The sequence below is a fragment of the Leuciscus leuciscus genome, assembly GCF_965113295.1.
Source record: "Leuciscus leuciscus genome assembly, chromosome: 11".
Classification (NCBI taxonomy): domain Eukaryota; kingdom Metazoa; phylum Chordata; class Actinopteri; order Cypriniformes; family Leuciscidae; genus Leuciscus; species Leuciscus leuciscus.
Window position 1 is genome coordinate 33708468 of NC_138735.1, and position 15429 is coordinate 33723896.

The following is a 15429-nucleotide window of genomic DNA, read 5'->3' on the forward strand; positions in this document are numbered from 1 at the left end:
CCACCCCGCATGAAACTGGGTCCATTCCCTTGGACTGACACCATCGAGAGAACCTTTCCCATCGAGCAGCATACAGTCTCCTTGTAGATGGGGCTTTTGCTGCATGCAATGTTGTTAGAACCGCCTCTCCCAGAGCTCTGGAAGACTCCCATCTAGTGGCTAGACATGCAGATTGTACCTCCCTGGATTCGGGTGCCAGAGTTTCCCCTGGGCCTGAGACAGCATATTCTTCCTGACTGTGAGACGCCATGGCGGTCCCCTCTGTAATGCTACCAAATCTGGCATCCATGCTTGCTGTGAGAGACTTGCACTGGTTCTCGTCTCCCAGAACAGTAGGGACAATCCCTTGAAACTTTGGCGGTTTTGATCTGAACTGGAGCCTGTATCCGAACTCCAAGGTGCTTAGCACCCATGGACATTGGGTGCATTGACGCCAGTGGAGGAGCTATTGACTGGAAAAGTGTGTGGCCGGAGACTGATTGTCAGCGACGATTTCTTCCGCCTGACATCCGTGTGATGGAAGACTCTGCCTGTCTGCCCCTACGAAAGAGCTGTCAAACTCCTTGGCCTGGTCCCCCTAGAGCCCCTTGGCCAGCAGTTCTTCGCTGCCCTGGGTAGACCTGGGTTAACGATTCTGGGCGAGTCCAGCTACTGCTCCCCGCTGATGTCCGAGGCCCACGAATAACTGGTGCCCGACGCACAGCGCGTGTCAACTCCCTTGTCTTACGGGACTGCTCCAATGCTGCCTCTGAAGGGGGCTCAAAGACCTCGCCAGGGATCAATGGAGCTGCTACGACTGCCATGCAGTCTTGGTCCAAAAGATTGGCCTGGGACAGCCATACTTGACGACGTGCTTGAACCACACTGGCCATCGATTGTCCCAGAGCTTGGGCATGTGCACTTGTTCCTCGGATCAGCATGTCAATCACCCGTAATGCTTCTGGAATGTCTTCACTCGTCAAGGTAGAGGACAAATCCTGCAGTATACCCTCTAAATAAACCAACAGGAGGGAATTGGTGCATGCCAGTCTTGCAGACAAGGCAGAGGCATGATAGGTTCTTTTTAGCTGACTGTCAACTAACCTACAATGCTTGTTAGGATGTATAGCATCTTTGCCAGCCCGGGTGGTTGCTCCTGCCAACAAAGCAAATGTGGGCCCAATCTGAGGAGCTAAAGCAAGCCCGTAAGCTGCCGCCCCTGCCAGGTTGCCCAGCTGTGTCTTAGGGAGGGCAGTGGAACCTGGGACCTTCCATGAAGAATGCAACTCTGTCACAAAGTCTGGAAGTATAGGCAAACCTTCCGATTTTCGGCGCTGAGAGCCTCTATCAAACACCGAAGTTGATGTTGAGGCAGGTTGTGAAGTCAGGTTCGCCCGCTCTGCTGCTCTAGCAATCACTGCCTTATCCGATGGATCCAAAGGAACAGGATCCGAGGCCTGAGAAGAATAATCATCCATTTCTGAATCAGAGATGTCCTCTTGATCTGATGTCATAGAATTGCCTTCCCTTCCAAACACTCCAGATTCTATCACAGATACCTCATCTGGGTGGCGGCATGGCTGTTTTTGCACCAGTTCCCCCGGCCACGGTGATCCACTTCTACATGTTTGCGCTTGTGAGATTGCTTACGCCTAACACCTTCTTCTTGAAGATCCTGCTCAGGCCGATGTACTTGTCCTGCAGGAATCTGTGCTGGAAAACCAATGTTGTCTTCCTCTTGCATCTTAATAGGGAAGTGAAAAAAATAGCTCAGCTAGCTTTTGTCTTCACAGACAAAGAGGTTTCTTTGGCTGAAATGACAAACGAAAATCTCTCCCCGCTGTGTTTTTAAACAGCTTACTTCAACTTAGTAGCTTTCACCTTTACAGGTGAAGAGGCCCCCTTGCCAAACAATCTGTGTTAAATACTCACCTTTTCAAACAGAATTAACACAGTAGCTTTAATCCTCTCGGTTAAGAGGCTCCTTCACAAACAGCACGCGGCAACGCGGTAACTTTCCCCCTCACAGGCAAAGAGGTTCCCGTCAGCCAGTTACTTTAAGTAATAAAGGAAGCAAATCTTACCGTCTTTACCAACTCAATCGTTAGCCAGGAGGCAAAAAGAGAAAGGGCCGGCTGATTAACACCTGTATTTATAGGAGGTGATTGCAAGCGGGGCGTGGTTAATTTGATATACCGTCTCCTGACAGCTCATCCTTAGCGAGGCTGACCCATACTGTGGCATGTTGACTGAGATGAAATAGAACAGCACTGTAGGCTCAGGATGGCATCCTCAGTCCAGTTTTTAACACGTTTAGTGAGAGTTTTACCACTCCTTAACGCCGTGCAGTACGACGGGATGAGCTGAACGCAGTTATGGTCAGCCCCGCCCAGCGGGGGAAGAGAAAGAGCTTTGTATGCGCCTTTAATAGAACCGTAACACAGGTCCAATGACTTGTTTTTTCTAGTCGGGCACGTAACATATTGATAAAAGTCTCTCAGACACTTCTTCAGCGAACAATGGTTAAAATCACCGAGGACAAAAACAGGTGCTTCGGGCGATATTTCTTGCAATTTTTGTGTTACTTGCAATATCAACTCCGAGGCTTTATCCGCATTTGCTCTTGGATGGATATACACGACTGTAACGAATATTTGGGAAAACTCCCGAGGCAAGTATGGGGGGCACAAAGACACTGACAATAGTTCAACATCTTTAGTGCACAAACTTTCTCTGACAAGAACATTTTTACAATATCTTTGGTTCACGTATAGGCAAACCCCCCCACCTCGCGACATTCCAGTAACACTTGCATCTCGGTCCATGCGCACAGGTACCCCAAAGCCATCAATGACCAGTTCCGAGTCCAAAACACTTCCCGAAAGCCATGTCTCTGTAATCGCCGGTAAACACGCATCTCTAAATTCATGCTGAAAACGTACGTGGCCTTGCAGCTCATCAGTTTTATGTCGAAGTGACTAGGCATTTGATAGAATAATAGAAGGCAGGGGGATCCGGGAGAAAGATTGTTTTCTCAGTCTTTGGAGTACGCCACCTTGCTTACCTCGCTTCCTGATCTTGCGGGGTTGCTCACCGGTAAATTCCCCTTTTCTTTTTCCTATCGATTGATCTGTGAAACAGTTGAGATTAGGGAAGATTAGATCCGAGGGAGGGTTGTTGACCTGAAAGTTGCTCAATTTTAAGAGAAAGTCCCTGCTGTATTGAATGTGCGTTGGGTTGGGCAACTCATTCAGAGTTTCCACCAGGTGGAACGCCGTCCACAATAAAATCAAAGCGGTCCACTCCATGCTATTTGTTTCCCAATAAACAAAACAATAATGCACAAACATAACATAAGACAAAACGTGCCTCGCTGCTGGTCGCTGCATGAGCATGCGCCCTCCAGTCTCCACTGTCTCTCTCTCTTGCTCTCTCTCTCTCTCTCTCTCTCTCTCTCTCACACACACACACACACTCACAAACACACACTTTTCTCTCTCTTTCTCTCTCTCTCTCTCTCACACACACACACACACTCACAAACACACACTTTTCTCTCTCTCTCTCTCTCTCTCTCTCTCTAAGTTTTTATTTTGGCTACTGTTCTCTGCTTTTCAACAAATCATTTCTGTAATTTTTCTATCTGAAGCTTTGCCTGCATGCAACATTGACTCGCAACATGTGCAGTATCTCACAACCTCCCGAGTGTCCGAACTCGCACCGTGTATGCCCGCCCTTACAGATTTATTTTCAAGAGGACAAACACAAGTGGCAACAGGTAAAGAGATAGGCCTAGTAATGATTAGCATTAGCAACGCTGCAACGTAATTATTCTGCTAATACCGTTGTAGCGTTGTCAACCTATTCACAAGCAAAATATAACATTTTATTAAAATATTTTTGTATCACCCAATACATGGCGAGTCATAGACTTTGCAAATAGTATGCAATTTAATATTGATAACAAAACTCAAGCTTGTATGCAGTAAAATGACCTCTTAATTATTTTTTTTTATTACATGGCTTGGCTGAATTCCAATGTAGAATGCGGTCTGTTATTTCTTGACAACAGACCACTGCGAAGTATAACAGACCGTTGCCATGCAAAACAGCGCGTTGCTATGGACGCGGAACAGACTATTTTCTTTGGCGGAAGCAATACAATCGTTTTTAAAACAATAAACTCCTTTTTAAATCAATAATTTGTGTCAAATTAATTATTTATTTTGTAGGTAGCCATGTAATAAGAGGGATAATGTATAGAGAGGCGGTCACTATACATTATAATAATAATAATAATAATTCATTACATTTATATAGCGCTTTTCTCGGCACTCAAAGCGCTTTACATGGAAGGGGGGAATCTCCTCAACCACCACCAATGTGCAGCATCCACTTGGATGATGCGACGGCAGCCATATTGCGCCAGAACGCCCACCACACACCAGCTTACTGGTGGAGAGGAGACAGTGATGAAGCCAATCGGTATATGGGTATGATTAGGAGGCCATGATGGACAAGGGCCACTGGGCAAATTCATCCTGGGGTTTTTAATGACCACAGAGAGTCAGGACCTCGGTTTAACGTCTCATCCGAAGGACGGTGCTCTTTGACAGTATAGTGTCCCCATCACTATACTGGGGCGTTAGGACCCACACAGACCACAGGGTAAGCGCCCCCTGCTGGCCTCACTAACACCTCTGCCAGCAGCAACCTGGTTTTCTCAGGAGGTCTCCCATCCAGGTACTAACCAGGCTCAGCCCTGCTTAGCTTCAGTGGGCAACCAGTCTTGGGCTACAGGGTGACATGGCTGCTGACATTTATCCTTTACGTAGCTTCTGAGCAGCAGATAAGCCAGTCCCTCGCTGAAAATGAGGAGGCCATGATGACTAGGGACAGGTAACGTTAGAGAGGATATCAGAGTAAACAATATGAATTAAAGTTATTTAACCCTCAGGTTGTGTTCAAAACCCTATAACACCTTTTGTGTTCCCGGTCAAAAAAGACAGGCCTAGATTCAATCTTTTTGTCAACTTGTTTTCTTTCAATTAGGACTGGTTTTATATTTCTTTTTGCATCTGATTAACCATAGGCCTCATTTTTCTGTGAGTTTTGATTAAAAAAGCATTATTTTTGAATATTTTTGAACACAAATAAAACTGTAAACATTAGTTCATTATGCCTCTTTGTAGAAGAGTGGGATACATTTCAAATGCTTTATTTCGTTCTTTCTTTCTTTTTTGTGCTTTTGTTAATTTATCAACCTATCCTTGTGGAATAGTGGAATATTTTTTAACTTCTTAGGGTCAACACTAAGTTTGTTGAATTGAATGAGGAAACACTGACACCTAGTGAAAACACTCACTGACTTACTAACAGTTTCGTCACATCTGTACTTTTGTCCTTCATAAATTAATAACATTAACAATCATAAAAACTGTAATTTTAATTACACACACCTCTGTGTCAGCTTTATGGTTTCATTGATGGTAGGTCTATGCTAATTCAATAAATATTCATTGTCTTATCTTCATCTTTAAAAGAATAATACCAAAACTGCCAAAAAGAATAAAACATTTAAAAAAATTTACATTTAAAATATTGAATCTCTCCTGTGTAAGCAGCGTTTTGCACTCAGACAAAATATGACAATGATTCAGACAACCGTTATGATCAGGTGAATACATTACAATTGGCATATAGACGATATACAAATATTTTTGATTAAATTATCATGTATTTTGTGTACAGTCTTGATAGTTAAACACTTGGCCTTGAGCAGAGGTAATTCTGAGTTAAATGTTGATTTAAAAAATTCATCAACTGATAGGTGTTGTGGAAAAATTCAGTATTTCTTATATGCATTTGTTTTAAACCATTGTTAATCTCATTGAATCATGTATTTCTGTGAGTATCTTAGCAGCTGACGGAGGACAGCAAGGAACAGACGCAATAAAACGGATGGGCCAGGGAGATTGTAAGACCTGGGCTTGAGAAATGGTTCAGTCAGGAGAATACAGGAGTCGTTCAGTATTAAAGTGAAGCCCCATGCCCTCTCAGGAGGGGAACAGGAGATTATTTAAGTCATAAATGGAAGCCCACAGAAAAATTTGACCTGCCCAGGGGGGTAGAAGCCAGTCCAAACCGGTTAAGATATGGGGATATCAGTAAGGAAAGTTACAGAAACTGGGGAGGAGGAGTATAGTGTCAGAGAAGACACTATAAAATGTCTGTTTTTGTTGAGTCTGTTAGGTTCTGTATTCCTGATACCGGGTAGTTGCGGTAACTGTGAACCGAATTCTCTCAGAGAATAAACTTTTTCTCTTTATTACAATTTGCCTCTGAAAGTTTTCTTATGCCTTTTGATGTTGTTTGATTAACCTTTGAAAATTGCCATTACATAGGCCTATTTACATCTGTGTACTAACCCTATATATATATATATATATATATACACAGTGCAGGTCAAAAGTTTGGAAACGTTTTTTTTTTTTTTTAAGTCTCTAATGCTTATCGAGCCTGCGTTTATTTGATCAAAAATACAGAAAAAAACTGTAATATTGTGAAATATTATTACAACTTAAAATACTAGTTTTCTATTTGAATATACTTTAAAAAATATAAGAACCTCAGGAACTCCAAGGCACTCCAAGTAAGTAGAAAAAAGTTAAAAAGCCTTTATTTCATTCATGGCTTAAACATTCAAATTGGAGACAGATCCACCTACGTGTTGCGGCTTTACATGCCTTCATCAGGGTGTGTGTAACCAACAGCATCTCAGGTTCATTTTTAACAGCAGTTAATTAGGCCTAATCAAATTACAAACACCTGGTCACTCTGTGTAAGGAGACCTATAAAGGAAGAAAATTAATTAATAAATAAAAAAAGAAAATAGAAAAGAAAAAAAATAATAAAAAAGGGGAAAAAATAATTATGATAAAATAAATAAATTAATACATAAATTTTTGCAAAGAGCATATCCAACACAATACCCAGCCGAATCAGAAAAAAAAAAAATTGGTATATTACCATTATTTCAGATATTACTATACAGAACTGTAAAATAGTATACAGGCGCCAAATGGGGACATGTCCCCTCAAAAAGGGGGACATGCTGCGCATGCACAAGCCCTTTAATGTGCCGAAGGGACTCTGCAAATTCTCCGATCCCGTTGAAATTGAGGAACAAGTGGGTCCGAATACCTACGTACTAGAGGATAGAAGGAAATGGTATTCTTCGTGTCACCGGTCTGGATCTTCGCTCTGCGTTGTGTTGACAATTAAAGGAGACCGGACAACAGAAATTCCGCAGACCACTTTTTATTCTGGGTGAATAAAAAAGGAACATTTATGAAAAAGAGGCCTTTCTTCACAGTTTCGCCATTGGCCTTTCCCCAGCCGCGCTTACCGCGAACTGCACTTCATATTACAGTTCTCTTACGAGAGGTCTCTCGTACTGCGTAAGATATCTTACGCTCGGGGAAAATCCTTTTCCGCGAGATATTGAAGCCAAAAATTATCCTTAATTTTGTAATAATGCAAAACGCGTTGCAGCAGCAATGCAGACATAGGCGAGACAGCTCGCGCGCCTATTGGCTGCTCTGCGGCAACTGCAGCAGCCTATCGAGCGAGGCCTGGCGTGACGTCAGACCCAATCAGGGCACTTCGCGCCCGCTGCGTCACGTCCCGCCGAAATGGGCGTGGTCTAGGCCTATAAATATCGCTCGCAGGCAGCTATTATCTGATTTTTCATCCTTCAAGCGAAGCACACGCATCGCTGGAGCTGGATTAGAAGCCGCGCCGTCGAGAGAGAGCACCTTCAGCGGGACGAGTCACTGAAGTCGCTGGCCGCGCCGCCTTCCTGCCTTCCTGCTGCGCTTTCCGGCGCTTATATCCTTCTCTTTTAATTACACTGTATTTCTGTGTGTTTGTGTCGCCGCCGCGACACACATTTCTAAAAGAGCTAGCGTCTTTTTAAAGATGCCTTCCTGCGGCTCGTGCAGAGCCACACTCAGCGACGGGGATCGCCACGTGATCTGCGTTTCCTGCCTGGGTGAGGAACATGCAGCTCTCGCGCTCGCTGACGGCGGATGCCCTCACTGCGAGCTGATGGCAATGGCGACTCTGAGGACTCGCCTAGCCGTCTTCACCGAGACTGCTCCCCCGCCCGCCGCGGCGTCGCGCCGTGCCCAGCGGGCCCCGGAACCCTCCCTCAGCCGCCAAAGCTCGCCGGTTCGCCCGCTTGCTTCCCCGGCTTCTTCTGTTTCGCTTCCTGACGGACAGCGGCCGCCGTCTGCCGCCGCTTCCGTTGATATCGCGGATGAGGAAGCCCTGCTGGGAGAGGATGATTCCTGCTCTATCCTGGCGTCAGGCAGTGAGGATTGGGCGGGCTCTGAGGACCCCGCAACCCCTGCCCGCACTTCGTCAGGCAAGAGAGCTTCCATTGAGACGGAACTCATGCGAGTACTCGCACAGGCCGCGGCGAGCCTCGGCCTCGAGTGGTCTTCGCCTGAGCAGCCCGCTCACAACCGGCTGGATGGATTTTTCCTGCCTGGGGAGCGCGCTTCACCTGTGTCCAGACCGGCGCCTTTTCTTCCTGAGTTACACGAAGAAGTCGCCAAGTCCTGGAGCGCCCCCTATTCTGCTAGAGTGCGTCCTGCTGTTTCTTTGGCATTCTCCGCCGTTGACGATGCCAAGAACAAAGGATACCTCTCGCTGCCGCCGGTTGAAGAGGCGATAGCGGCCCACTTATGCCCGCCCTCCGCTGGACGGCGCGCTAAGCCGGCCCTACCCTCTAAAGCTTGCCGCACGACGTCAAGCTTGCTCCACCGCGCTTTCTCCGCCGCCGGGCAAGCTGCGTCAGCGTTGCACACCATGGCAACGCTCCAGATCTTCCAGGCCGATCTCCTCCGTAAGCTGGATGAGGAAGGACCTGACGCGATCTGCGTGCCGGACTTAAGGAGTGCCACGGACCTCGCTCTTCGTGCTACTAAGTCCGCAGCACAAGCCATTGGACGGACTATGGTTTCTCTCACCGTGTCTGAGAGACATCTCTGGCTGACGCTCTCGGAAATGGCCGAGTCTGAACGCACCGCGTTCCTCGACGCCCCGCTTTCCGCCACAGGCCTCTTTGGATCCTCCGTCAAGGATTTCGCAGAGAGATTCGCAGAGGTACAGAAAGCGTCTCAGGCTATGAAGCACTTCCTCCCGAAGCGCTCCAGCTCTGCAGCAGGCCGTGCGAAACCGTCTGCTCAGAGCTCACAGCCACAGCCACCGTCCACTGCCTCCACTTCACAGCGCCGCCAGGCCAGAAGCGCGAGACCGCGCTCCCGCTCATCCGGTCGCCGCCCCGCAGGACGCGGCTCGCGACCTAGGATCACGGTGAAGCCCGAGGCCCCGAAGTCGTCCTAGCACAGCTAGGAAAACGACGGTGTTCCAGTCCCGCTGCGGCCGGACTCACACCAAAGCTATTCGCTCGTCCAGTTCCAGAAAATGTGACTGTTCCAGTGTTTTCTGCAGCCAACAAGTCGGTTCTGTCACCCGCTTGCCTGCACACAAATGCCGTTTTCACGGCTACCCAGATAAATCCCCAAAAGAGTGTATTTTCTGGTGTCCCGGCCACGGCCGATGGTGTTTCGTGTGTAGTAAGAATGCCCACTGCCCAGTGCCCATCCCTACACATAAGCACAGCCTGTCACACAGGGCTCGCGCACATAAAACCGACTCAGATCGGTTGCGCTTCAAACATGGTGAACGTGCCCACTACCCAGTGCCCACTAACACCACGTTATGCATGTCCCACGGTTTCTGTAAAAACGAAACCAACGTGCACTCGCTTCACGCAAGCGAACGATGCTTTCGGTGTGATAAATGTGCCCGCTGTCCCGCGCCCACATCCACACATAGACATGACAGTTCCCACGGGAACCGCCCAGCCCTCCCCCTCGCGGTTAACCACCGCAGAGGAGTCGAGCGCGGGCAATCTGCCCGCTGTCATCAGCGCGCCCCATGCCTCAAATGTCACGAGCGACACGCTTGTTTTACAGCACACCGAAGCTTCTCCATCGCTGAGCGAGCGGAGCGCGCTTCGTATTCGACCCCTAGCTATCCATGCAGACGCATGGGCAAAGCTACCCGGGGTTTCGAAGTGGGTGCTGAACATTATAGAAAGAGGCTATTCGCTGCAGTTTCGCCGACGCCCTCGCCGCTATGTGGCGCGCGTCGAGACCACGGTAAAAACAGAAGTAGCACATCTACTTCGAGCCGAAGTGACGAAACTATTGAGCAAAGGGGCCATAGAACCTCTCTCTCAAGATCAGAGCGAGGGAGGGCTATACAGCAGATACTTCCTGGTACCGAAAAAAGACGGGGGTCTCAGACCCATACTAGATCTAAGGCAACTGAACAAAGTGCTTGTGAAGCGACAGTTCAGGATGCTCACGACCAGGCAAATCCTTGTGCAGATTCGCCAAGGAGATTGGTTTGTGTCAATAGATCTGAAAGACGCGTATTTTCAAATACAGATAGCGTCACGTCACAGGCGATATTTGAGATTCGCCTTCGAGGGCCAGGCATATCAGTACACAGTCCTGCCGTTCGGTTTGTCCCTAGCACCCCGTACATTTACGAAGTGCATGGATGCGGCGCTCGCACCCCTCAGAATGAGAGGCATGCGAGTGCTGAACTATTTGGACGATTGGCTGATTCTAGCGCAATCTCGCGCAGTGCTCATAGAACACACGACCATTTTACTCGATCACCTAAAGGATTTGGGTCTGAGTGTCAATTGGGCGAAGAGCTCCCTGTCACCCAGTCAGAAAATATCTTTCCTGGGCACAGAACTGGACTCACTATCCATGATAGCGCGACTATCACAACAGCGCGCGGTAGACATTCGACGCACAGCGAACTCTTTTCGCTGCGGCGCGTCTGTCCCGCTCAAGAGATTTCAGAAGATGCTAGGTCTCATGGCCTCAGCATCGTCAGTGCTCCAGCTGGGTCTGCTCCGAATGCGCCCGCTGCAGTTTTGGCTGAAAGCGCGAGTCCCACGCGAAGCATGGGCACCCGGTTTGCTTCGCCTCAGGGTCAATCAGAAATGCGTTACAGCTCTGAAACCCTGGAAAGCGAACGACTGGTACCAATCAGGTGTAAGCCTGGGGACTTCCTCGAGGGTGAAAGTGGTGTCCACGGACGCGTCCACCTCGGGATGGGGAGCGCTGCTCGAGGGCAGACCGTTCTTCGGCCAGTGGTCAGAACGGGAGAAGCTCCTGCACATAAACTGCCTCGAAATGCTGGCAGTAGACAACGCGCTGACGCGTTTTTGTCCCCAAATAAAAGGTCACCACGTCTTGGTCCGTTCGGACAACATGTCTGTGGTGTCCTACATAAATCGCCAGGGCGGCATCAGATCCGAGAAACTGTACAGGCTGGCAGAACGCCTCCTGGTATGGGCTCAGTGCAACCTGCGCTCGCTCAGAGCAGCGCACGTGCCAGGGATCATGAATATAGGACCAGACAGACTGTCCAGGAACAATGTTCCGGCAGGCGAATGGTCTCTACACCCACAGACAGTCCAACTGCTGTGGAAGAAATTCGGCAGAGCGGAAGTGGACCTGTTTGCGTCTCAAGAAAACGCTCACTGTCAAGAATTTTTCTCCAAGAGCAGGAGCGCGCTGGCCCATGTGTGGCCCCGCCGCCCGCTCTATGCTTTTCCCCCCGTCTCTCTCCTGCCTCAGGTGATAGAGCGGATCAGGGAAGAAGGATGCTCAGTACTGCTGGTAGCACCGTTCTGGAAAAACCAACCTTGGTTCCCGGCCGTGATGCAGTTAGCAAGTACTGCCCCGTGGCCAGTACCAGTGAGGAGAGATCTCCTCTCACAGGCCCGCGGCTCGATCTGGCATCCTCACCCGGAACTATGGTCCCTTCATGTCTGGGCCATCAACGGGTACATGTTGGACTCCCTAAAGGAGTGTTAAACACGATCACGCAGGCTAGAGCTCCGTCTACAAGACGACTCTATTCTTCGAAATGGTCAGTGTTTTCGGGCTGGTGCACAGCCCGTGGTGTGTCACCCACAAACTGTGATGTGACGGAGGTGCTTTCCTTCCTACAAGAGCTGTTGGATGGGGGCAGGGCCCCCTCCACGCTCAAAGTTTATGTGGCGGCCATAGCAGCGTTCTCAGAAACAACGCTTGGTCAGTCAATAGGAAGGAACGATTTAGTCATCCGCTTCCTTAGAGGAGCTAAGAGACTGAATCCTCCCAGACCTCCCTCAGTCCCCGTATGGGACCTTTCTACGGTTCTGGAAGCCATGAAAGGTGCGCCATTTGAGCCTTTACAGTCAATCGATTTGAAACACCTGTCTTTCAAAACGGTGTTTTTGCTGGCTCTCGCTTCAGTGAAGCGCATAGGGGATCTGCACGCGCTCTCTGTGAGCGCGGCGTGCATGGAGTTTGGGCCCAATGACTCAAAAGTTATACTCAAACCTAAGCACGGTTATGTTCCAAAATCCCTCAACACACCGTTTAGGGCGCAGATTATCTCTCTGTCAGCCCTACCGGTCCCTGATGAGGAAAGAGACGCGAGCCTCCTTTGCCCAGTCAGGGCATTACGAGCTTATGTGTCTCGCTCGTCTGTTTTCAGACAGACGGAACAGCTCTTTGTTTCGTTTAGCGGACGTTCTAAGGGACTAGCCGCGTCGAAACAGAGCCTATCCAGATGGATAGTTGATGCTATAGCGCTGGCATACGCCTCCAAGGGCATGCAGTGCCCTTTGGGTGTCAGAGCGCATTCCACGAGAGGCATGGCCTCTTCGTGGGCCTGGTCAAGTGGGATTGCCTTGCAAGATATTTGTATGGCGGCAGGCTGGGCCTCCCCGTCTACATTTATAAGGTTTTATAACCTAGAGGTTCCCGCCCTGCAGGCCAGGCTGCTGTCGGTCTAAACTACCAGTATTATCTGACCTGATGCGTTCAGCTCAGAATGCTGCGTTTGCTGAGCACAGCTCAATGTTCGACAGTTTAAAGCTGGGCAAACTGTGTAAGACCCACATTTTTCCCCATCAGTTCAGGCCGTACCCCGCCCTGTCTGTATGATGAAATTCGCGTCCCATCGATGCTACTTTATGTGGAAAAGTGAGGCTGCACCCCTCCTTCTTCCCGGACTCTCTGTGAGTTCACTGAGTGATTGTGCACTATATGTACCCCGGGCTTTCGCCCTTGGGTCTTTGGTGTCAGATCTCAGCATGCACGGCGTTTTACATTGGGTCCCCTAGCGTAAGATATCTTACGCAGTACGAGAGACCTCTCGTAAGAGAACGTACTCGGTTACTAACGTAACCTCGGTTCTCTCTAGAAGAGGGAACGAGTACTGCGTATCTTGCCGTGCATGCACACGCTCTGGTTGCTTCGATGATGAAAAACCAGATAATAGCTGCTTGCGAGCGATATTTATAGGCCTAGACCACGCCCATTTCGGCGGGACGTGACGCAGCGGGCGCGAAGTGCCCTGATTGGGTCTGACGTCACGCCAGGCCTCGCTCGATAGGCTGCTGCAGTTGCCGCAGAGCAGCCAATAGGCGCGCGAGCTGTCTCGCCTATGTCTGCATTGGTGCTGCAACGCGTTTTGCATTATTACAAAATTAAGGATAATTTTTGGCTTCAATATCTCGCGGAAAAGGATTTTCCCCGAGCGTAAGATATCTTACGCAGTACTCGTTCCCTCTTCTAGAGAGAACCGAGGTTACGTTAGTAACCGAGTACGTTTTCAGATAAACTGCATATGAACAGATCCACCATATTAAACATTTTTCTCACTATAAAACATTTTTCATGAATTCAAAACAATATTAACAAGAACATGGATATAAAACATAACGTTACCTGGGTGAATAAAAAAGGAACATTTATGAAAAAGAGGCCTTTCTTCAGTTTCGCCATTGGCCTGTCAGTCAAAACAGATAATTTTAGCCACAGATCTTGGTTAAACACTTCAAACGAATACATACTTCATGTTCCATAACCCTTCAATAAGATTAACTTCATTTTTAACATAAAAATAGATATTAAATGACAAGAAACTAACTCTCAGAAACAAAAGAAACTAAACCTCACCTTTGCCCACCCGCGCTTACCAATGTTAGTTTTTTGTGACAGCGCCACCTACCGAGTCGGAGAACTGCAGTCCCAGGAACGCATTTCCAGGACCCTAGTTTTGGAGGACCGAAAAAAGTGCCACCAAGGCAGTATTTCCACCCAGTTTTAACAACATTAGAGTTTTAGAGGTTTTTTTAAAAGTTTTATTACACCCAAATACTACTTTCTTTATTGCAATTAAACCTGGTTCATAGGAATGTTAAAAAATGATTAGGTCTAAGTAGCATATTATAATAACTCAAGTAAAATAAACAAGGAATGATGTTATAGTCTTTTCAGTCACTAGATCGACCACATTTTTAAGTACAGAGGGGATGAGAATTGGGTTGTAGCTCGTTGTCTAGGTTACTGTGATTGTAAATAGGTGTCGTTTGTGTTTTAATAACGTTTAGCTCAAGAATAGGGAAGTTCGAATAGCCTATGTGAATATTGCCAACTTCACTGAACTCATTGAGTTAAGCACTGACCGCATTCCTTTATATTTGAGTCCAAGTTCAAACACTATGAAACGATCCATTAACGTACGGAGCTCTGAAGCACTGCCAGCGGGACATTAAACAGGAAGTGTCTGTCAGAGCTCAAAACAGGTTTTGCGTGGGAATGCAAATAACTTTGCAAAGGAACGCAAAGTTTCTCGAGGGAATGCAAGATTTGGAAAAAAAAATTCTCCCAACCTACATTTTTTTCCACCACCACGAAAAGGGGCTCTGTAGATGTGTCTACATAGACTTATTACAAAGAATGAACACTAGGGAGAGATTGTCACAGTGTCTGGTTTGTGTTCCCTGGGTGTCCACTAGAGGTCCTCTTCCCGCACGGTGTCCTACACTCTGTTACTACATTTCCCATGATCCTGTCTGTCACTGAGTGTTCATTGTGTTCAGCTGTTTCTCGTCACCTCGTTTAGCACTTGTGTATATATACCCTGTCAGTTTCAGTGTTTGTCACGGAATCCTTGTTTAATGTCCTCACACTTCTGTTCTTGTTCGCTGCCTGTTCTTGGATTGACTTATTGGATTTTGACCATTTGCCTGAACTGATTGTGAGTACGGATTACCCCAATAAATTAACTGCACTTGGATCTCTCTCTTTTGTGTGTGATTCGTGACAGAGATATAGAACAAGATGAGGTTGTAGTGCAGTGTACACACACATGGAAGACAGTTCAGTCGGGATTAACGAGTGATTAACCAAGGAAATCTTGTGCCATCATCTCTTGTTTTGTAAAGTTAAATTACAGTACCACACTTACTAATAGTGAAATTAGGCTTAATATTAAGAAATTTGTATTGCGCAA

At 47.6% G+C, this 15429-nt stretch overlaps 1 protein-coding gene across 1 annotated transcript in view; it reads left to right on the top strand.

Annotated features, from left to right (window-relative positions):
* The window catches only part of twsg1b (twisted gastrulation BMP signaling modulator 1b), a 297020-nt gene that overhangs the window by 40560 nt on the left and 241031 nt on the right, over window positions 1-15429 (top strand). The window lies entirely within an intron of this gene.